Raw genomic sequence first — 25,561 nt, 5'->3', positions numbered from 1 at the left:
CAAAAAACATGTGGCTCTAGTGCCGATACTTCATAGAGTCAAGATGACAGTTTTTTATTGACAGTGCCTCATCTGAGTGTGAAGATGTCATGAAGTGAGGGTCCGAGGTTACTTACGTTAATATCATTAAATACTTCTGAGTTGTTATGACAGCCAACAACTGCACAAGTTGAATATGAAATTAATTTTTACTCCAAAAAAAGAAAAAAGAAAAAAAAAATTAAATGGTTGTCGTCCTCCGTTTGGATTGCTTGTTTCGTTAGTTTTTACATTGGGTCTAGAGACCAGAAACAGAAAACAGGCAAATAGAATTATCATGGCGCTGCCCAGTGGTTGTTTAGGAAAACTGTGTATAAATCCCCACTTTCATTTCCACATTCTTCTTCTTATTTATTTATTTGGTTATTCGCATTCTTCATGCATATCGCCACCTAGTGGTTGGGGCTGGTCAAAGGTGGAGATTTATAGTAAAAAAGCACTTAAATACTGATCTGTTTCTCTCACACACCTATCATATAGCTCCTAAATATATTGATTTAACCACTGGAGTCGTATGGATTACTTTTATGCTCTCTTTATGTTTTTTTTTTTTTTGGCCTTCAAAGTTTTGGTCACCATTCACTTGCACTGTATGGAACAACAGAGCAGAAATGTTCTCCTAAAAAGCTTTGTTTGTGTTCAGCAGAAGAATGAAAGTCAAACACATCTGGGATGGCATGAGGTAAATGATGAGTGAAATTACATTTTTGGGTGAACTATTCATTTAAATTATTTTATTATGCGAGAAGAATGAGACCACAGAGTGATGGAGCAATTTGTAGCCTGAGTCAAAGGGAGCAAAATTGCTCACTTTTGATATTACAAAATTATTAAGACTTTGTTCCTTAGGCATGTCTACAGACAAGTGGAACTTTAAAGACGTCATGTTTAATTGGGTGCTTCCCCCTACAAAAAGACAGCTTCTTGAAATATGATACAGGGATGGAACAAAGTCACCAAAAACCTGGAAATATTGAATATAAATTTTTCTAGTTATGTTTAGCTTTAAAAATATTTCATTGGCTAGACATAGTTCTTTATGAGTGCAAATCTCTGAAATTATTAAAAAAAAAAAAAAAAAAATCCTTAGTACCTACAAATGATTGGTAAAAATTAAAACAAATTTGTTTGTCACAAGGTTTGGGAACACTGATGATGGCTAAACACTATAAATCTCATTCATTTGTCCTTTTTTCACTTAGTTCAGGCTGGAATTTCAAAGGCTCCCACTGTGTGGCATCAATGAGCCTGTAGTTCATTTGTCTGTATTTCTGTGGGTGATTCCGCCTCTGTCTGCCTACCTCCTCATACAGGCTCTGAATGACTGGCTGTGGAGGTGTGAATCAACCCGTTCTGGCCAGATCCAGTTAATAATCCCACTGACCAGAGTCCAAATGGAGCAAATGCTTCACCTGCATATCACACTGTGCTTCCTTCTCCATGTCCTCCTGGGTGGGCAGCTTGACTGAACCTTCAAGGACAGCAAGAGTTATTTGAACTTAAGTGTAAATATGATGGAGGGAGAAAGAGAGTAAGATTTGATATAGAACATCTTCTTTTGTGTTCCACAGAAAAAAAATTATATGGGTTAGAAACAAGATAAGGGTGAATAAATGATGACAGAATTAGCATTCTTTGGTGAACTATCCTTTTAAGATGCTCTCTGCTTACTTGAAAGTGGAAGTGTATGAAAGGGCAAATAATTTAGCAAATGCCAACAAAAACAATTGAAGGGAAGGCAGGGGGCAGCAAGAACTTGTAGAGCGGAAACACAATGTGATCTTGTATTTCCAGGCCCAGCTCTGATGAACAGAGGAAGGAGAAGTTAAAGTTGTATTCTGTACAGAGCAGAAGAACATCAGCCTGGGTCACTGATCCATCTTTGAACTGTAAAGATCCATCTTCCAAGACCCCAAAAACAGGGGTAGCCTGCTGGACACCCAAATGAAGAGGGAAGGGCAGAGATAGGTTGTTATGACTTAGAATCACCTTGGGAAAAAGACAAAAGGACATAGGTGTGAATGAGAGAAGTAAAACTTTGCACTTCTTAAAGACCCCATTAAATGACAAACACAAATTGCTTTCCTGTGTTTACGTATTTCCTATAGAGCGCAACAGTCTGGTTACAGAAGTAAAAATCCCATTAATTTTTTCCATTGGGGAATTGATTAACAATAACTTACAATAAAAATAACAATAACAAAAACCTTTAAAGACAGACCAGCCTGAGAGGTTGTTAATCAATGGTTGTTAATTGATAGCATATGCATCTGTTGAAGCCACCAGTACACATTATTTCAACTTCATGGAGGAATGATAACTATAAAAGCAACTACCGGCAACCAAAAATTTGTGAAACCGATATATCGGTCAACCTCTGAATGTGAATAAGTTCCAAAAAGCAACTATCAGCACTGATAAATTGGTCAAACCGATATATCGGTCGACCTTTAATTGAGAAAAGTATCTAAAGATCCAAAATGCAACTATCGTCACCGATAAATTGGTAAAACCGATATATCGGTTGACCTCTAAATGTGAGAAAGTTCCAAAAAGCAACTATCGGCACCGATAAATTGGTAAAACCGATATATCGGTTGACCTCTAAATGTGAGAAAGTTCCAAAAAGCAACTATCGGCACCGATAAATTGGTAAAATGTAATTTCGGTCAACCTTTAATTGTGAGAAGGATCTAAAGTTCCAAAAAGCAACTATCAGCACAGATAAATTGGTTTAACCTATGCATTGGTCAACAGTGGCACCTGCAGCTGTATGGCCATACACACTGTGCGTACCATGAGCACTCTGACTGACCTGAGAAACATTTTCTTTCAGAATATTTCATGAATCGTGAAATGTGTCCCATATTTCTGTTGGCTGTTTAAAAGAACTGGCTATACCCAATTTGTGAATGAATTCTTTTGAGTCAGTTCTTTTCAGTGAACTGGCCAAACGGGCTTGCAAAACAATCTGAATCGACTCGTGATTCAGTACAATTCGTTCAGACCGCTCTTTCACGGAATCATTTGGACCGGTTTCTCACACAGTAAAACTGTATCAGGAGATTTATGAACACAGAACAAACAGCGCTGGATAAAGTGGAAATGTACGTACAATCAACTGAAACAAAAGGCTGTCTTTTTGAGCGGTAACTTTGAGAAACTTCAGATAGTGCTGTGTCATGTGAACAAGTGCCTGTTCAAACCGAATATGTTTTTTTGCATCTGCTTGTGCTGTTTTTCAATTGTTTTACGAGTAAACATTAGCTAGATGGATGTCTTTTGACAACTGCGTCACGTTTCACTGTGTTTTTAGCATCTCTCAATGGAGTGCTGCATTTTTAGATGCCATGTCAAATTAACATTTTTGCTTTTTTAGCATGAGAACGCGTTTGTTCTGAATGGTTACTGGAAGAAATGCTTTAGCCCATAGTTTAATGAATGCTTGAGAAAATAATAATAATAATTAATAAAATGCTTCTCTCAAAGTCACCAGAATTGAATGCTTTGGTGTTGTTTTTGAAAATAAAATAAAATAATAATAATTTCCTGGGGGACCATGCCCCCGGACCTCCCTAGATATAAGGTTGTATTAGGCTGATTTCTGTGCGTACCCTCAGATGAAATCCTGCAGGTGCCCATGTCGGTCTACCCCAATTTTAAGAAGGATCTAAAGTTCCAAAAAGCAACTATTGGCACCGATAAATTGGTAAAACCAATATATAGGTCGACCTCTGATTGTGAGAAGGATCTAAATCACAAACCTGAGCATTGGCTTGGGCTAACTCAATGGAAATGTCAACACCAGATGCTCCAGCCCCCAAAACCACCAGTGACTTGTTAGCAAAAGACTCTGGATAGTGGTAAAAGTGACTGTGTAACACTTTCCCTGCACAACAGCAGTGGAAGGCAAAGATAAATGTTGGAAGATGAGAGACAGAGAGATAAAAGGGGAGAAGCAGAGGTGTAATGAGACTAATGGTTAGGGCTTTCAGGGTTATGCATTTGTAGTGATCAGTGATCATTTGTTGTACCTTTAAAATGCTCTATTCCAGAAATGTGGGGCAGGTGGGGGTCGGAGTAATGCCTGCAGAAAGAGGAAAGAAATATGAGTCAGCGCAGAGGTGCTAAAGGGCTACTGTGGTCTTCTGAATTTCCTCACGGAAATGCCACGTGAATACATAACACTCATTCACACTGCATCTGAGAGAATTCTCATCCTCCATTTCGAGAGATGAAAGCCACTGGGTGTATTATGGGGTTAATGAACATGCCACTATTTGAATAATGCTATGCATTTAGAACATCACCACAAAGGCGCAATCTGAGATTAGATGCAGTTGTGTCCATCTGAGCATATCTGGGAGATAAAATGACTCTTTAGGTGGCATTACTCCTCACCCACTGCAGACAAACACAGAGTCGAACATCTGCGTGTTGCGGTTTCCACGTGTGTTGTGCGAATTACCTCCCACGTCACAGCTCCCCCCTTGTCTGTCTCCATGGAGACGGGCTTCACCTTTTCCACCACGGTGTTGAACTGTGAGGGACAAAGCAGTCTGTCATAAGCAATATTCTTGTGTCCGTTGATAAGAAAATTACTTATTAATATTGAGAATCTTTACTTGATCGATTGTATGATGTGACGCTCAAGTCTTTGATTGATGAGCAGGGGTCAGTGGGCCTTACACCCCTGAACAACTGTGCAATTTCATAATGGCTTCAACATGTTTGACCACTAATGGCTGTACAACAACAAATGCCTTTGAACAATAATAACCCAATAGGTTTCTGTTTACTTGAATAATATGTACCGCCTCAGATGGACCTGGTAATCTATGATGCTATTGTAACAATTGTGTTGTGGATGTAATAAAGTTAAAAATATTGTTGACCCATGTTTCTTGCATCATTTGCTTTGAGACAAAAGCACCGCACGCGGACTGATGACTGATTAGGCAATGGGTTGTATATGCAGGCTTGTTTAAAGGTCATAAAGACTGGAGACAAACAGATACCTTAATATAAGGAACAATATCATGACTCTCACAATATTTTTCCAAATACTCCTGAACCGCTGTGTGATGCACAAAAGATGGTAGGTGCTAATTAAAAGGGAAATCAGGAAACATCATAACCTCCTTAGGCAAAATTGTCCTGAAAACAGATATAGGATTTTCTAGCACAGCTGCATCATTGGACACAAATCAAATGGAATCCAAATAAACAGCATGGAAATACATGGTAATTGTTATATACCTGAGGTCCCTATACATACCACTGTGTCATTTTAGGGTATTAGGGTGTGTTGACATTTCACATTACACAGAAAAGGTTTGTAAGAGATTTTATCACACTAAAATATTTACACACATATTGTCTTGTGGTAATTGTTATATACCTGAGGTCCCTATGCATACTACTGTGGATGGGGTATCCACTGTCATAGGTGCCCATTCGTTCCTCATTGAACCAGGTGCCACCCACATGCTCGGTCATTTCACACACCACAGGTGGATCAAAAGTCTTGGGGCAAGACAAGATGTGTCGAGCAGTGCAGAGCCCTGCAGCCCCGGCCCCTATCACCACTACACGAACTCTTCCACTTTGCTCCATTCAGATCTACATGGAAAATGAACAAGCTACATAGCTACCCAGACACAACTATATAAAACGTTGAGGGCGGTTCACAAGAACACGTTTGTGGAACCATCTGCACTGTTTTTCAAATGTTCTTCTACGTAAATATGCACTAGAGATGGACATCTTTGATAGTTGAGCAGCTTCTCGCTGTTTTTTTCAACGTCTTGTGCAGGAGTGCTGAGTTTTATAGACAGCTTGTAAAATTAAAAGAACTTAAAGGAATATTCCGGGTTCAATGCAAGTTAAGCTTAATCAACTGAATTTGTGGCATAATGTTGATTGCCACTAAAAACTCGTATCTCCATTTCTTAAAAAAAGAAGAAAAAACCAAGGTTACAATGAGTCACTTACAGTGGAAGTGAATGAGGCCAATTTTGAAAGGTTTAAAGGCAGACATTTTAAGCTTTATTTATAAAAGCAATTACATACATTTTTCTGTTAAAACTTAAACTTAGTGTATTATTTGAGCTGTAAAGCTGTATAAATAGTTTTAAATCGTTTTTATGGCAATTTTAGGGTTTTAGAGTTACGTCGTCACTGAATATAATTTTACACAGAAAAAGATAAGCGATTTTATCACACTAAAATAACAGGCATATTGCTTATGTGTTTCGTCTATACTTTTGAAATATAATTTTTTTTAGTATTTTATTGTTTACGGATTGGCCCCATTTACTTCCATTGTATGTGCCACACTGTAACCCAGATTTTTTGCTTAATTTGTTTTTTAAAGAAAGGTACAAGGTGCAAGAGGTACAAGTTGAAATTATTTTTTTTCGTAATCAACATGACGCCTCAAATGCTATCGATTGAGTTCATTTGTATTTAACCCGGAATATTCCTTTAATCTTTTAAAAACGTGTCACAAGACACTCATTTTGTGTTCCAACTTCTAGATTTATAACACAAGAACGTGTTCGATCTGAACAGCCCCTAAAACGAAAATAATTTGCCCAAAACGATATATAATTGTTTGTAATTTTAATATAACGTCACATAATGTCAAGATTTAGTGCTCGAAGGCAGATGCGCATGCGCACTGTAATTCTTTATCAGTCCAGCTGCAGGTCTCATATGAGTCAGAACCAATTACCTGTTCTGGATCGGAAAACTCTCAGCCGGTAATCGCTACTCACACACGCTACACAGTTCACACAAAGCTGTTTGCTGCGGAGATTTAGAGAGCATAATCCCTCATTTTGAAGGCCTTTCTTAAAATAAATGCTTGGTCACCACAAGATGAATAATGTGTCACTAATGTGAACTTCGGTCATGTCTTTGAGTCGGTTGCATCCAATCAATATGGATTTCTCCTCTGTTGTTTGTCGTGGTATGGCTGTAATTGAAAATCTTCCGTCGAGGTCAGTTTATGACTGTCAGTTCTTATCAGTAACGATAAACATACGCACACTCACTGTATCCCCACAGCCAATTCTTAAAAAGTTTCACAATAGCAACAGTACATTTCCCCTCTTTTATTTTCCTAAGAAATGATCTGACTGGCTGTAAAAGGGGGCGGAAGAAATACAGTAAGGACCGTGCAATGAAATAAAAATAAAGGTACCAACCCTCGTGCACTCCTTTTTAAAACTATGATAAAGCTATCAAAAACTATCTGCAGGTGTAAAAACCTGAGAAGCACCACTTAGAAGTTATTTGAAATAGTTACAATTTTATGGGCTCAATGAACCCTTAGGTAGCTATTTGATGTTTGATGTTAAAGGGATGGTTCACCCAAAAATGAAAAATTTCTCATCAATTACTCACCCTCTTGCAATCCCAGATGTGTGAATTTTTCTTCTTCAGATTTTTATTTATTTAAAAAAAAAAAAAACAAACAAAACAAACAAACAAACAACAACAACAACAACAACAACAAAAATGTCCATTCAGTGCAAATGAAAGGCGAACAGAACTTTGGAGCTCCAAAAAGCACATAAAGGCAGCATAACAGTAATCCAAGTTAAGATGAATCAACAGCATATGTGGCATGATGTTGATTACCACAAAAATTAATTTCGACTCTTTCCTCCTTTTCTTTAAAAAAAGCAAAAATCGAGGTTACAGTGAGGCACTTACAATTGTAGAGAATGAGGACAATAAAAGTGAATGTGGCCAATTTTTGGGAGGTTTAAACAGAAATGTGAAGCTTATAATTTTATAAAAGCACTTGCATTCATTCTTCTGTTAAAATTTGCATATTATTTGAGCTGTAATGTTGTTTAAATTGTCATTGTTACAGTCATTTTAGGGTATTAGGGTTTGTTGACATTACATTGCCATGGTAACAAAGTTGAAAAATTGGCTTTAACTTTACACAGAAAATGTTTGTATGTGATTTTATCACACTAAAATCATGTTTACACACAGATTGTTTATGTCTTGTGGCTAAATTTTTGAAACAGTGAGTATTTTAACGTTCAAAAAATTGTCCCCCATTCACTTCCATTATAAGTGCCTCACTGTAACCTCGATTTTTGCTTTTTTTAAAGAAAAGGAGGAACGAGTCAAAATTAATTTTTGTGGTAACTAACATTATGCCACAAATGCTTTCGACTGAGCTTAACTTGTATTGAGCCCGAAACATTCCTTTAAGTTCTTTTTGTACTATAAACTTTCACATTCTTCTTTTGTTTTTGTTTTAACATTCTTCATGCATATCGCCACATACTGGGCTGTTGTTCAAGTATGATTTATTTATTGTTTTCTTTTGCTTTATCTGTTCCTTTTTTCTTTCTCCTCCCAGTAGGTGGCGATATGCCCAAAGAATGCGAATCGCTAAAAACAGAAGAAAATCTTGGTCCTCTCATGAATGCGCATAGGAGGGCTGGTGAAAGCGTACATTTATATAATAAAATGGACTTAACAATTGATCTGTTTCTCGCCCACACCTATTATCACTTCTGAAAACATGGATTTAACCACTGGAGTCCTATGGATTACTTTAATGCAGACTTTATGTGCTTTTTAAAGCTTTAAAGTTCTGGTCACCATTCACTTGCATTGTGAGGACTTAAAGAGCTGAAATATTCATTTAAAATTGTCATTTAATGTTCTGCAGAAGAAAGTCATGCACATCTGGGATGGCATGAGGGTGAGTAAATGATGACATAATTTTCATTTTTGTGTGAACTATCCCTTTAAGTTAAAGCATTTGTCATACCCCTTACATACAAAACAGAAGGTTCCATGCATGGTACAGTCATGGTTATATCATGGCACTTTGATGTACAGTATACAAAGGTACTGAATGATTACCATATTCATTTACCTTGATATTTTCATGACAAATTAAGGTACTTCAAAGAATACCATGGTGCTATCATGGTACATGTCCAAAAAAACTTTTTTTGGGGGGGGTGGCCACTTTGTTGAACATAGACAACTGTACAGATATTGTTGACAGGAAAGTATAATTTTATTAGAGTACAAGTCACAAGCTGTAAAACTAATATCAAATGGGATCTCTAACTGTACAATTTTGTTTATCAATGGACTTTATCATTCCTAAATGCTACAATTCCCTACGTTATATAAAAATCCTATAATTGTAGGCTACTATTAACTTTTTGAATATGGATAATATAATGCTATGAGTGGAACAGGAGTACTTGAGGCTGAAGTACAGAGAATTGATGTTACATAACATAGCAAATCACCATAAAGATTATATTAAGTTTAATTAGATTTAATTATGTATGATTATAATTCATTAGAATTCACTGCAGGCAGTTACAGTCACGATTTTTATTGAAGTAGGCTAAATTAGGCCTGTATTATAATATGCTCCCTCCAAACAAAAGGTAAATTATTCAATTCTTGGAAGGGGATATGGGAAAAACCCCATAAAAGCCACCAAGTTTGGTGAAAAAAAAAAAAAAAAATCTTCCCACAAGATTTGGCCGTGGTACTTTGTATGAATAGCATACATTTACTATTAATATTTAGGTTAACTGTCTGAAACCTGACTGGTAACAAGACTGAGGTTAAAACATAAGTATCTATACTTTTGTGTGTGTCTTTGTGGTTAAACTTTCCTGTTTACAAAGTTTTTTCTTTTTTCTCCAAAGTTACATCCTCTTTGACTCTTTGGAGTTTACTGACATTTATGGAGCTCACTGATCCGACAATGGCATTTTATCAGAGCTTTTCTGGTTTGATTTTCTACAGAGCAGGATGGACAGAGACTGCGTGGATAAGGGCTCTATTATGTGGATTTAGAGAACATTTACTATGAGATTGGAAACACCAGTTTTTGCCTATATTCTCATGCATAACCACCAGTGTTCGCTCTTTTCTGTTTAACCATTAAAGACTTGGCCCAGGGGAAGGAGAAACAGACTGACCTCACAGTGAAATCGGAAACAGTAGGTTCAACTAGGTTGACTTTTCTTTAGCTGAAATTGGTCTGTGCTTACCGAAATTCAAAATACTGCCCTCAGTGGCCAAAGCGATGTGTTGTTGGGGGTATGGGCACATGTGAGCTCCATTGTAATGTCCACAGAGGTGTGAAATGAGTCATTTTCAACTGTACAGGCTGTAATACAGTGAAGAGGAATGTATATTTTAAAAACTGTATCCCCCAAACCAAACCCCAAACCTAAACCTAACCATCAGTGGAGTAAAAATGTAATGTTAGAGAGAAAAATGCAACCTCCGAATCACGCTTGTCACTGATTACGTTAACATTATGACTTCCTGGTTTCAGCGCAGCATCTGAACCTGGGTCTCCCACGCTGCTGACGCAACACACTTCTGGTCACGCCACAAGGGAAGGAAAAAAAAAACACTGGAGCTGATGCAAAAATGTCTTATAGGAGATGCTGCTTGTTAGTGAATCGGCATAATGTGGCCGATCCTAGGGTACCGGAAGTCTCGGAAACAACATGCCTTTTCGGAAAGAACCACGCTTTAGCAAGAAAATTATGCAACAACCTGTTTGTTTTTAAGGTTTTTTTTTTTTTTTTTTTTTTTCGGAAGGACTCCAAGTTGTTCTTACAGACTGTAATTAGTCATTAGTGGTGATTTGAACAAACCCTGAGTATTTTGCATAATAACATTTCTTTTTTACATTTGACAAAATCCTAAAACATTGTTTATTTCCAAGTTTAAATTACATTTCGAATCCCAGGTTTTCCGTGTCAATTTAGACATTTAAATCCCAACTATTAATTTACAGTACTGTGCAAAAGTCAGACACATTAGATGTTTCACTAAAACATTTGTCTTAAGATGGTTGTTTTACAGCCTCTGCATTAGTGACGATAGGAAAAATCTGTTTTAGATTTCCAAACATTCCTTTTGCTAATAGAATAGAATAGAAGTAGAACAAGGAGTCCTGCAACAGATGGCCCCCACAGAGGCTGTATCTCAACATCATTGGATCAGTCTGGGATTACATGAAGAAATAGAAGCAATTGAGACTAAATAAATAGAAGAACTGTGGCAAGTTCTCCAAGATGCTTGGAACAACCCACATGCCAACAACCTTGAAAAACTGTGCGCATTTTTACTTAGGAGAATTGGTGCTGTTTAAAAGGCATAGATTGGTCACACAAAATCGTAATTTAGTTTTTAAGTTAATTGATAAGTTTAAATTATCATGGCATTATTATTTAAAACATCCTCACTATACAACATTTTTCATAACTGCCTAAAACATTTGGAAAGCACTGTATTGCGAGAGATAAAAAGACGCATGCAGTAGCACAGGTACATTACAGTACACATCATTCAGCATGTATGTTTATTTTATAATACAATGTGACATTTGCATTTGTCTCTGAGCCGTTAGTTAAAGGGTTGTTGATCAGTCACATCCGATGCAGTATAAAACAGCCCAGGAGGATGAACAGTCCTATCCCACAGGCATGTGGGCCGAGAACATGAAATCATTTTTAATCCAGATAACACATTCTCATCACATCTCTGGTTACCCCAAAAAGTACAATTTTTGCAAATTTTTTCTGACAGTGTACGTCCAAAGCAACAGGTCGCAGTTTTCCATGAAGGCCACTTGATGGCAGCAATAAGTCAGCCTCTTTGGACTGGCTCCTTAAGGCATGATGACGGGCATTGTGTGTGATGTGTACAACAGCAGACTGTGGGTTTTCAGAGTGGGAGACGTCCAAAAAAAGAAAAATGTTTTTTTTATTTATTTTTTTTTTGTTGAAGAAACACAATTGTGACGATTTATTTCACCCTCCTGTATTTGCCAATCATTGATTAGAGAAAAGATGCTTGTCTCCAATGAACACGAATAAACTCTTGCGGGGGTTCGAATGATGTACAGTGGGGGAGGCAAGGAGAGAGTGTTTGGAGAGAGGACATCTGGCAGTTCTTTGTCTCAGACAGGCGAAAGCATTCAGCCCACCAGTTGTGTGTTATGTGGCAATGTCGCTGTGTTACAGTACAGTGGCATGACCTTACTGTGACATATGGAGAGGGGGTGTAAGATTCTGTAAAGAAAATCTAATCATTTAAGGACATGTATGTACTTTCATTATGTCAAATTGTCCCAGAAAATAAAAAGCATAATGGAGTAATCCAAAAATGAAAATTCTGTCATTTTAATTACTGTCAGTCTCATGTTGTTCCAAACTCATATGACTTTGTTTTGTGGAAAACAAAAGGAGATGTTAATCTCAGTAACCCTTAGGAAGTCACACATGTTTGGAACATGTGTGTGAGTAAAAGATGACAGAAATTTCATTTTTGGGTGAACTATACCTTTTAAAAAGCACAGAAATGGATCTATACGAGAGCAAGAATAACATAAAATTGAGAAGAAGGGCAAAGCAAAGAGAGGAGGAGGGGGAGAGGGAGCGAGTCAGAAATAGGGAGAGGCAGAGAAATTGAAGGAATGGAGTGAATCAACCCTATTTTCCCCCCGTCTTTGTATTTTACATTCTGCGCAGGTTGCTTCCTGGCACTTCATGGTTTCGACCCAGCCGTATGACGCACTGCTCCCAGATGAAGGAGACCTGCTGCTGCTCAGGCTGATAATGATAATAGTTATGATGATAACAGTAATAACCAACTTCCCATGTCGCTCTCGTCCTGCCAGCTGCTTACGTGTTAGGATTATAAGCCGCTCTGACACACTGCGGTGGAGATGCGGCGGTACCCCGGAGCTCGTGTGTGCGCGTGTGTTCGTGTGTGTATTTGTGCATGCATGCATGTGTGTGAGTGTCCCCCTCCCTCTATTTCCTGTCGATTACACTCTTGCCTGAGGTTGGTGGCCCATTCAGCTGTATGCCCTGTTCTGACATATGATTTCTGATGGTGGTCAGGAGAGGGCAGTTACCAACTCAGCCTCTCCACCTTTAGAGCCCCTTCAGGTGCACCTGTGCATCATAAGGAGAGCTACTATTGCTTCTATATGGTGCAAAGAGCATATTGGAATTCTACAGTAGGCCCTGGTGTGCTTACCGTTTCACAAAGAAACAGACATTTCTCAGACTGACGTCAAGGACAAATGCAACAAAAACCATGAATAAGTTTTACACACGTCTACAATTGTCTTAATACAATTGTACTACTAATTTATTTTTATTGGCACTTATTACACAGCTTTCTGAAATACTTGATTCTGATTGGTCAATCGCAGAATTCTGCAGTCCAATATTTTTGTATTATGACCAATAAAGTGTATATTTTACTGTTGTTTTAGGCAACCGATTTCCTACTAGCTGCTATCCTTCTTCTCACAAGTCTCGGCATTCTAATGATATAGTTAGTCGGTTTATACTTGAAATTATTGCTGATACATAATCCTTTCAATACTGTTTGTCATAAACCCCTGTCATTGGCCCCAGGGGCGGAGCCAGGAGTTTTTCACAGGGATGGCCGGGCAGGGTCCAGCGATCAGTCTGTGGTGGCACATCATTGAAGAGGTGGGGGGGGTGGTGTTGTTGCTGTAGAAAGACTAACTGAATTGTGCCCAAGACAAAAAATGACCAAAACGGCAATTGCGAATGGGGTGGCTAGGCTTCGGTCCATGGTGGCCACGGCCACACCTGGCCACCCCCTAGCTCCGTCCCTGATTGGCCCATTATCACATTTCTAAACAGCCTTTTGTGACTTCTGAATCAAAATGATAGAGCGTGTCTCACATTCCATGTCCAAGTCTCATGACATGTTATAATAATAGTACAAGATGGCGAAATTGTACGAGTTGGCTCATACAGAAATCTATGACTTTTACTCCCATAGAGAAAAAAACAAACAAACATTGTTATTACTAAGTTTAACCTCTTACCAAAAAACCCCTAAACCTAAATATAAAGTCTATTGATTTGGATGTCCTAAACGTCTTACCATTTCATACAACAGCCATTTTAGGATTTTACTTGTATCTTTGACCACCTTACATAAGTAATGATCTTATCACAAGGAAAGTGGAAAGTCACAAGGAAAGTGCATGAATTTCCTTTCTTTGGTAAAACGTTTGCCTTCTTATCATACAGTATAGGCAATTTAATATAACCCAAGTTGTTTAAAAATTGTTTGTCTTTCAGTTGCTGTATTTGATTTTATTTTTTTGTGTGTTTTGAGTCTGACTCATGGGTACTTTTTGCCTCATTACACTTTCACTGGTACTGTATTCCTGTCATGCCTCATATACTGATGACTTAGACACTGACTCAGTAGAGAAACTAAAAATGACATACTTGATTTGTACTGAAAGGACTTTTGCTCTGAGAGCATACTCATTTCGAGGTATGAGGATAAGCAATTAAGTCAGTTAAAATGGAAGTTAAGCTTTGATTTCCAAGAATAGTGTATAAAAATACTACCAGTAAACAACATGCAAACACAGGTTGCACATTGGCATTTCATGGTAAAACGCCAGGCATTTTGATGGCTTCGTAATTAGCCTTCTTTCAGTATGTAAATAAGCAGATGTTACTTTTAGTTAGTTAGCTGCCAAGATTCCTAAACAGGTGTAATACAGAAATTGAAGAGTTAATGTGGTCACAATCCAGCTCTAATGTAACCACCTGAGACATGAGAAAAAGGTTTGTGGATTTAGATTTGAATTATTATAGTGTTACGAAATAAGAAATAGATTACATTACATTACATAACATTACATTATGACAAGATCCTATGTACTATATTATATAATATTATATTGTGACAATTTCCAAAATTACCTCCTTTTTGCCTTTCTTATGGACTTTAAAAAATGCAAAAATCTGTGTTACAGCGAGACACAATGGAAGCCAATTGGGCAAATTTTTTGAGGGTTTATAAGCAGAAATGTGAAGCTTATAATTTTATAAAAGCACTTACATGAATTCTTCTGTTAAAACTTGTGTATTATTTGAGCTGTAAAGTTATTTAAATTGTCATTTCTGCAGGAATATAGGGTTTACAGCCTGACATCGATAATCATGACATTAAAGTTGTAAAATTGGCTATAACTTTACACAGATGCGATTAGTAAGTGATTTTATCACAGTAAAATCATGTAAACACACATATTGTTTATGTCGTTTCTATACTTTTGAAACAGTGCGTATTTTAACATTACGGATTGAACCCACGGATTCCATCATAAGTGTCTCACTGGAACACAGACCCAAGCTCCCCTTTTGTGATTAAAATTTTTTATTGATTCCATACAAAAAAAATAAAATAATACAATTTCAATGACTACATACAACAAAACAACACTGTCTCTCTCCCCTAACTGTTGTTAAAACCCTCCAGGAAGGTTACATATCTGCCCCATTTCTTCCTGTATGCCTCCATGTTACCCAGCCGCCTATGCATCATTTCGTCGAAAGCCACCACCTTGCCCAATTCAGTGCAACACTCCTGAAGGGAGAGAGAACAAGCTGCCTTCCAACCCCTAAGAATTATTTGCCTCCCAATCATCACACTGGATAGAACCCAGTTTTTTATATACACTATATTGCCAAAAGTATTCGCTCACCCATCCAAATAATTGAATTCAGGTGTTCCAATTACTTCCATGGCCACAGGTGTATAAAATGAAGCATCTAGGCATGCAGACTGCTTCTACAAACATTTGTGAAAGAATGGGCCGCTCTCAGGAGCTCAGTGAATTCCAGCGTGGTACTGTGATAGGATGCCACCTGTGCAACAAGTCCAGTCATGAAATTTCCTCGCTACTAAATATTCCACAGTCAACTGTCAGTGGTATTATAACAAAGTGGAAGCGATTGGGAATGACAGCAACTCAGCCACGAAGTGGTAGGCCACATAAAATGACAGAGCGGGGTCAGTGGATGCTGAGGCGCATAGTGCGCAGAGGTCGCCAACTTTCTGCAGAGTCAATCACTACAGACCTCCAAAGTTCATGTGGCCTTCAGATTAGCTCATGAACAGTGCATAGAGAGCTTCATGGAATGGGTTTCCATGACCGAGCAGCTGCATCCAAGCCATACATCACCAAGTGCAATGCAAAGCGTCGGATGCAATGGTGTAAAGCACGCCGCCACTGGACTCTAGAGCAGTGGAGATGCGTTCTCTGGAGTGACGAATCACGCTTCTCCATCTGGCAATCTGATGGACGAGTCTGGGTTTGGCGGTTGCCAGGAGAACGGTACTTGTCTGACTGCATTGTGCCAACTGTGAAGTTTGGTGGAGGGGAGATTATGGTGTGGGGTTGTTTTTCAGGAGCTGGGCTTAGCCCCTTAGTTCCGGTGAAAGGAACACTGAATGCTTCAGCATACCAAGAGATTTTGGACAATTCCATGCTCCCAACTTTGTGGGAACAGTTTGGGGATGGCCCCTTCCTGTTCCAACATGACTGCGCACCAGTGCACAAAGCAAGGTCCATAAAGACATGGATGAGCGAGTTTGGTGTGGAAGAACTTGACTGGCCTGCACAGAGTCCTGACCTCAACCCAATAGAGCACCTTTGGGATGAATTAGAGCGAAGACTGCGAGCCAGGCCTTCTCGTCCAACATCAGTGTCTGATCTCACAAATGCGCTTCTGGAAGAATGGTCAAAAATTCCCATAAACACACTCCTAAACCTTGTGGAAAGCCTTCCCAGAAGAGTTGAAGCTGTTATAGCTGCAAAGGGTGGGCCGACGTTATATTAAACCCTATGGATTAAGAATGGGATGTCACTTAAGTTCATATGCATCTAAAGGCAGATGAGCAAATACTTTTGGCAATATAGTGTATTTGTCATTTATATCAATGACTGTCCCATCCCACAAAATACACAGTCTTGGGCAGAGAGTAACGTCAGTGCCGAAGACCTCACGGACTTCTGACCAGAACTCCTGAATCTTCGCACAGAACCAAAAGGCATGGGCTATGTCCCATCTTCCGACTGGCATCTCCAACAGATAGGTGTATCTATTAAACCAAGTCTATACAACCTAGAGGGGGTCCAATAGGAACAATGTATGATCTTAAATTGCATAAGACGTACCTTAGCGTCTCTAGACATAGATTTGACATGTTTTAGAATCCTTTCCCGCTCCCCATCCTCCAGTGCCATGTTCAAATCCTTTTTCCATAACTCCTTGAGAGATGATAACGCTCCATCGCCAAGACTCTGAATCAGCAAAGAATAGTACACCGATGCTTCGTGACCCTTCCCAAAAGCAGCAATCACCACACTAAGGGTGTCTGCCGCTTTAGGGGGCTGTATACTACTTCCAAAGACAGTACATAATAAATGGCCAACTGTAAATATCTGAAGAATTGAGACCTTGGAATCCCATATTACTGTATAATATTATCAAAAGATCTCAATACTCCGTTTCTGTACATGTCCCCAAGCATAGCAACACCCCTCTCAATCCACTCCATCCAGCAGAAGGGGGACTTATCAATGCATAATTTAGGGTTCAACTGTAACGTTGCTGGAAACAGGCAGACGAAGAGATGATGGTAAAATGATGAACCCAAGTGCAGTTTTATTTACAGACGTGGAATCCCAAAACCCTGACTACAAACGTGAACTAAATGTAAACATGACCTTGACTTTGACTAAAACTAGACTTGACAAAAACTTGACTTGGCATAAAACATGAACTTGACTTGGCTAGGACAAAACAAAGTTACATTCACAATACCTGATGAAGGACAATGGAAAACATGAGGGCTTAAATGCTTGGACATGGGAGAACACATGACAAAGATGACCAATGACAAGACTAAACCATAAACAAGATAACAAGACTAAATGAACTTAAACCAATGAAAAGACAAGACTAATAACAAAGTAATCAAACAATGAACCAATGAAACAAGACACATGAACAGGGGAAACGCATGACAAGATCACATGAGGGAACAGGAAATCACATCACATGTCATGAAAACAGGAACTAGATTTTCAAAATAAAAGACATGAGAAACATGAACCAACAGAATGAACATGACATACACCCCCCCCCCACCCCCCTCAAGTGGCGGCTCCTGACGCCCCAAAACATAATAACAAAGTTCACTGTGAGGGAGCTGGGTGGGGGGGGAGGGGAGTGTAGCAACATGGCATGACATGGAAACATGGTAGGGCAGGATGATGACTCATAGAATGGAGGCGGGCCTGGACCGTGGAGCTGACTCTGGCGTGGCTGAGACATGGCATGGAGCTGACTCTGGCGTGGCTGAGACATGGCCTGGAGCTGACTCTGGCATGGCTGCGACATGGCCTGGATCTGACTCTGGCGTGGCTGCGACATGGCCTGGAACTCGGGCTTGGAGGCCATGATGTGGAACTCGGGCTTGGCGGCCATGACGTGGGGCAAAGTCGTGGAAGGCTGAGCCGTGGATAACTGGAAAACGACCTCCATGGTCGTGAACATGGACAGAGACTCGGGAACAACCTCCATGGTCATAAACATGGACAGAGACTTGGAAACGACCTCCGTGATTGTGTACATGGGCAGAGACTTGGAAATTACCTCTGTGGTCGTGAACATGGGCAGAGACTCAGAAACGACCTCCGTGGTCGTGTACATGGGCAGAGACTTGGAAACTACCTCTGTGGTCGTGAACATGGGCAGAGACTTGGAAATGACCTCCGTGGCCGTGTACATGGGCAGAGACTTGGAAATGAAAGCCTTTCTCCTCCTCCTCCTCCGGGAGGTTGAAGTTGGCAATGCAGGCTCTGGGACAGACGAGGCTGGCAACGCAGGCTCTGGGATGGATGAGGCTGGCAACGCAGGCTCTGGGACAGACGAGGCTAGCAACGCAGGCTCTGGGACAGATGAGGCTGGCAACGCAGGCTCTGGGACGGACGAGGCTGGCAACGCAGGCTCTGGGATGGATGAGGCTGGCAACGCAGGCTCTGGGACGGATGAGGATGGCAACGCTGGCTCTGGGACGGACGAAGCTTCCAGCTCGTTGGCCATGGCAGGCGTGGGCGTTGGATTGTTGGCCGTGGCAGGCGTGGGCATTGGCTCATTGGCTGTGGGAGGAGTGGGTGTTGGCTCGTTGGCCGTGGCAGGCGTGTTCGTTGGCATTGGCCGTGGCAGGCGTGGGCGTTGGCTTAAATGCTTGGACATGGGAGAACACATGTCAAAGATGACCAATGACAAGTCTAAACTATAAACAAGATAACAAGACTAAATGAACTTAAAGCAATGAAAAGACAAGACTAATAACAAAGTAATCAAACAATGAACCAATGAAAACAAGACACATGAACAGGGGAAAAACAAGACAAGATCACATGAGGGAACAGGAAATCACATGACATGACAACAGGAACTAGATTTTCAAAATAAAAGACATGAAAAACATGAACCAACAGAATAAACATGACATCAACCATATGCTTGAGGCAACATTCAGATAAATATCCGAATTGAACATGTGGGAAACCTTTGACCACACTGATTGCAAATGACGGGGTGAGATTTTACCTTTCTGGGCAATTTTGTAGAAAGACTTTGTAATGGTGTAATAATGGCAAGGTCCTCTTGTTCAATGCAAAACCGGGGAGGGGCCTCTCTGGTGGGAGTGACCAATGTGCCAAATATCTGAGACCAAAAGCATAATAGTAAAATAAAATCTTAGGGAGACCTAACCCACCTTTATCCACTGGCCTGTGTAACTTATTAAAATGCATCCAAGGACATTTACCATTCCAAATAAAGGATTTGGCTATGCTATCAAATTTTTTAAAATAAGTGAGAGGAACTTCAATGGGGAGAGATTGTAGCAGGTAGTTGAATTTTGAAATACAATTCATTTTTATAACATTAACCTTCCAGACAAATGTAAAGAAGCCTACCTTTCCACATCATTCGAAAACTTTTTTATTAAAGTGTCAAAATGAACTCAGATCACTGAAACTTGATGGAAATAAAATGCCCAAATACTTAATGCCCTGCTTTGGCCACTGGAAGGTGCCCAGCTGATAAGCTGTTACAGGGCAATACGCTGTCAGAGCCAAAGCTTCGGATTTAGACCAATCAACTCTGTATCCTGAGAATTTAGAAAAGGATTTAATAATTCTGTGGAGGCAAGGCATAGATCTAGTAGGGTTGAGACGAATAATAAAATATCATCTGCGTAAAGCAAAAGCTTATGCACCACACCTCCTGCCACAACCCCTGGAAAATCATCCTCCTACCTTATTGTGGCTGCTAATGGTTCCAGGGCAAGACAGAACAATAATGGGGAAAGAGGGCAACCCTGCCGGGTGCCCATATCCAGAGTAAAATAATCTGAAATTAATCCATTTGTTTGTACTGCCGCTACTGGGTGTCTATAAAGTATCTTAATCCATCCAATAAAAGTATTCCTGAACCCGTATAATTCCAAAATCTTAAAAAGATAATCCCATTTTACCATATCAAACGCCTTTTCAGCGTCCAGTGAGATGGCAGTGACTGGAGTCTGATCATTTGCCACTGACCACATGATATTGATGAAATGCCTAATGTTATCAGAAGAGCTACGGCCCCGAATAAACCCCACCTGATCTATATGTATAAGAAACATCATAACTTTACATAATCGGTAAGCCAAAATTTTTGACAATATTTTAACGTCTAGCTGGATCAGGGAAATTGGACGGAAACTCTTACACTCCCTTGGATCTTTGTCCTTTTTAAGAATCAGACTGATCCGGGCTTGTGTCATGGTTGCCGGAAGCTTTCCATTCTTTAATGATTCCGAATAAACTTCTAGCAAAAGTGGAGCCAGTTCTGTAGCATAAAATCAAAAAAATTCAGCGGCAAAGCCATCTGGCCCCGGAGCCTTGCCTGTAGGCAAGGCCTTAATTACCTTGCCAAGCTCCTCCAAGGTTATCTCAGAATCAAGAGAATTTTTTTGTTCATTTGTCAATTTAGGAAGTTCTAATGGTTCCACAAAGTTTCTATTATCCTCATCAGTAGATGAATACGTGGAACTATAGAGATCAAGATATAATTCTTTAAAAGCATTATTAATATCATTGGCTGAGGTAAATATTTCACCACCAGGGAGTCACGTGGCACCATGTGAAGTTCGGACATGTGAGTGGTGAGCTCTGTGCACTTTGCTAGTTTTAATACTTTTTGTGTCATAAACTGGTGAGATTCGATGCACCCTGTTCCATAACTGTTCTATGAAGACAATATGTCAAAGAATTCAAAATCCTTGGGCTCTGGAGACATTAAAAGACTCTTACATGCCCAATCTGATGCCCCTGAGCAGCAGGCCTCAGACCAGGGACTCAATTTGGCCAGTGAGGTGAAAGAGATTCAGCGTCAACTGTCAAAAATGTCAGTAATGCTGACGAAGGTTGTTGCTGACTTGGAGGATCTTGCTGTAATACGTCAATCGATCACTGCCATGGAGACGAAATTCACTGAGTTGGTTACAAGAGTGGCGGATGTTGAGAAATGGATTGATTATGTGGAGTCATCGGAGAGGGAATTAACTGCTAATCCACTAGCGACCAAGGCGGACTTGGAACGCATTTGGGAAAAGACCTTGAGAATCGTAACCGGTGAAACAACATCTGAATTGTTGGAATTCCTGAGCAAGCAGAGGGTCAGAATATGGTGGAATTCCTGGACGGACTCTTTCCGAGTCTGCTCGACATAACAGGCCATAAGCTGTAAATCGAGTGAGCTAACAGGGTTCCGGCTCAGCGATCTGCTGATGGAGACAGGCCCCGATCAATTCTGGCCAAATTTCTGAGATCATCCGATAAAGATCTTGTGAAATGCAAGACGAGGAGTAAAGGAAGGCTTTCTTGGAAGAACCACAGTATTTTCTTGTTCCCAGACTTTGCGAATTCAACAAGAGAGAAACGTGATCGATTCAAGGTATGCAAGAAACTCTTACATCAACGGAAGGTCGCTTTTGCACTGATGTCCCTGGCCAAATTGAGAATAGATGCTAAGGATGGCTGCAAAGTATTTACATGTCCCCAACAATCATTGTCCTTCATAAAGTCAATGGAATGAGTAAGTCTTTGTGGGGTGCTCATGTTGCAGCCGGGTGGGCCTGACTCAATGAACATTCATTTGACCATCCGAGGAAACTTGGCGCCTTTTTTGTTTCTTTTTGTGTTGGTTCCACCTAGCGGCTGGAGTTTATTTTGAGTAGTAACACTCCTTCAAGAAACTCTTGCATCAACGGAAGGTCACTTTTGCACTGATGTTCCCGGCCAGGTTGAGAATAGATGTTAAGGATGGCCGCAAAATATTTACATGTCCCCAACAAGCATTGTCCTTCATAAAGTCAGTGGAATGAGTAAGTCTTTGTGGGGTGCTCGCGTTGCAGTCGAGTGGGCCTGACTTACTGAACATTCACTTGACTGTCCGAGGAAACTGGGCGCCTTTTTTGTTTCTTTTTGCGCTGGTTCCGCCTAGTGGCTGGAGATTTTCACTTAAATATCCCCCCCTCTCTTTGTGCGAGGTGTGGTCTCCGCGGTGTCTTCCCCTCGCGAGGGACACCCCCCCACTACACCTGGCGGCCGAGTCACTTAATCCCCCTTCTTTTTTAGGGAGTGGAAAAAAAAGAAGGGGAAAAGAGGCCACGACTGGGTTAAGCCTGTCTCTCTCTTTTGGGTAGTCGACTTGTCCCCAAAAAGGCCGTTCGACACTCATAACTATGTTGGGGGAGGTTACGTGTCGACCTGGTGTGCTGGCTATGAGGCACACAGTAGTCTGCCCACCACACACCGCCAGTTCACGTAACACAGTTCAGCCAGTTGTGGCGTTTCGTATAGGGACCCCTAGTGTCACTACATCGACACAACATCGAGTGAGTGACAGATAGGGAACGTCATGGTAACTTGTGTAACCTCCGTTCCCTGATGGAGGGAACGAGACGTTGTGTCCCTCCTGCCACAACGCTGAACTACCCGCTGAAATGGCCGGACCTTATATCAGCTCCTCAACATAAAACCTGAATGAGTGGTTGCATACCAGCTCCTTTTATACCCATATGTCCGGGGGAGTGGCATGCAAATTCCACTCGCCAATTTTCATTGGCCTTTTATCAAAGACCAGAGGTGTCTCGGGCTCCCAAGAGTGACCCCTAGTGTCACTACATCGACACAACGTCTCGTTCCCTCCATCAGGGAATGGAGTTTACACAAGTAACCATGACATTTTACATCAATTCTATTGGACCCCCTCTAGATTGTATAGGCTTGGTCTTAAAGACACCCCCCCTGTTGGCGATGCCAATCAGAGGATGGAGACATAACCCATGTCTTTTGGGGGTGTGTTAAGATCCATGAGTTTTGGTTAAAGTTTCAGAGTTTATGTGTGATGTATTGGGCACTTGGGTTTCATTTAGCCCCAGACTCTGTATTTTGGGCAATGGGGCAGTCATCGATATTGAGAATAATCACATAAAGATTTGGGTCATAACCTGTGTCATGATCGCCAGACAGATAATTTTAAGGGGATGGAGGTTGGCTGGAGAGCCCTCATTTCAGGAGTGGTGCTCGGAGATGGGGAGGGTGGTGGCCTTTGAAGAAGGGTCATTAGGGAAATTGTTGTTGGGGGCCAGGGTGGGGTTGGGGATTGGGAGGGGTGATAGTGGGGATTAATTGTTGATTCTGTGTATATGTATTTTGTTTTTCTGTGTAATATGTGAATCAATAAAAAATTGTTAATCAGAAAAAAATATTTCACCACCAGCAGATTTCACTGAGGGAATGGTAGAAAAAGACTCTCTCTGTTTTTTTATATCTAGCCAGAAGCTTCCCTGCTTTGTCCCCTGACTCAAAGTATGACTGTCTTGTCCTGAATAGCCAAAACTCCATTTTCCGCGACAAAATATACTATATCTGTATTTCAATCGGGTCAATTCCCTGAGGCCATTAGACGACATTCGGCGCTTCAGCTCTGCCTCGGCACTTTTAATATACCCTTCCAATTCCATGAGCTCTTGTGCTTTGGATTTTTTGGTGAATGAGGCATACTGTATTATCTGGCCCCTAAAAACTACCTTAAGTGCCTCCCAAGCCATGCCCACAGAGGATACTGAGGACCAGTTGGTCTCCATACAGCCTTTAGCATTTGTTGGAATTCAGGATTTTGCAAAAGGGATACATTAAAGTGCCAACTATATGATTTCTTTTTCTCCATATGTGGCAACACCTCTAAACACACCTTGAGCTGAGACTAAAATGTTTTCAATTGAGCAATCAACAACAGATGAAATGAGGGACTTAGATAACAACAACAAAATAATAATAATACAAAATAAGAAAATCATCTATTCTAGAATAAATCTTATGGACTGATGAAAACAATTTATAGTCCCTACCATATGGGTTCAAAAGTCTCCAAATATCTGTAAGACCTAGATTTTTATACATCCTGTAAAGTGTCAATGTTTCTCTAGGGGGCTTGCACACTTTTGCTTCACTATGATCAAGGACTGAGTCCATCAAAAGATTAAAGTCTTCTCCCAATATTATATCACGAGGTGTGCCAGCGGCTTGCAACATCCCTTTAAGATCTAAAAAAGCCCTGATCATCAACGTTAGGTGCATAAATATTAGCCAAAATAAGACTTTGTCCCTGAATTTCAGCTAAAACAATAATGATTCTTCCTAATTTATCTTTACTCTGTTTAAGACATTTGAATTGTAGATGTTTACTTATCAGCGTAATGACTCCCCTGCTCTTACTCGAGCCAGCACTATAAAAAAAATGCCCACCCCATATCTTCCCAAATTTTTCAGCTTCCTGCGGAGAAAGGTGCATTTCTTGAAGAAACACTATATCATATTTCTTACGCTTCTTTTTATGGGGTGCCCCAGCACATTCACATTCCACATCAAGAGAGACAATCCACTCATATAAACATTTGATATTTTGACATATAAGAAAAAATAGATTGTGTGTCAAAAATAAGTTTATAAAGACCACATTTCAACATTAGTGCACCCATCAAAACTCGAACATCCCCCAGAACAAAACAAAAAGAAAAAAGAAAAACGTGTGCATTAACCCTGCGCATGACAGCACCAACTGGCATCCATCCCTCCAAACTCAAACAGTCCATGCACGCCTACGAGAACTCCCGTGACAATTTTGCCATCGGATTGCTCAAGTCCGGTGTTTCTATACAAATTTTGTGAGACAGAATTACACAGCAAAAGACAATCTATAAAACAAACTCCAGCCAATAGGCAAAATAAACACAAAGAGCATGTAGATTCATCCATAAAACTGTCTTGAAGGTGTGACTCTACAAAATAAACTCCAGCCACTAGGCGGAACCAGCACAAAAAAGCGCACAGGTTTTTCAAACAGTCAAGCAAATGTTGGCTGCAACATGAGTGCAAGCAAATAATTTACACACTCTAATGACTTTGCAAAAAACACTCCACAAAACAAACTCCAGCCAATAGGCGGAATAAGCACAAAGAGCATGTAGATACATTCATAAAATTGTCCTGAAGGTGTGTTACTCT

General features: G+C 40.2%; 1 pseudogene; it reads right to left on the bottom strand.

Moving 5' to 3' along the window:
* Positions 1 to 1,201: 1,201 nt before the first annotated feature.
* Positions 1,202 to 5,655, bottom strand: LOC127433032 (uncharacterized; annotated as a pseudogene).
* Positions 5,656 to 25,561: the final 19,906 nt, after the last annotated feature.

This window comes from Myxocyprinus asiaticus, chromosome 42 (assembly GCF_019703515.2).
Source record: "Myxocyprinus asiaticus isolate MX2 ecotype Aquarium Trade chromosome 42, UBuf_Myxa_2, whole genome shotgun sequence".
Taxonomy (NCBI): domain Eukaryota; kingdom Metazoa; phylum Chordata; class Actinopteri; order Cypriniformes; family Catostomidae; genus Myxocyprinus; species Myxocyprinus asiaticus.
This window is presented reverse-complemented; position numbering and strand designations above follow the sequence as displayed.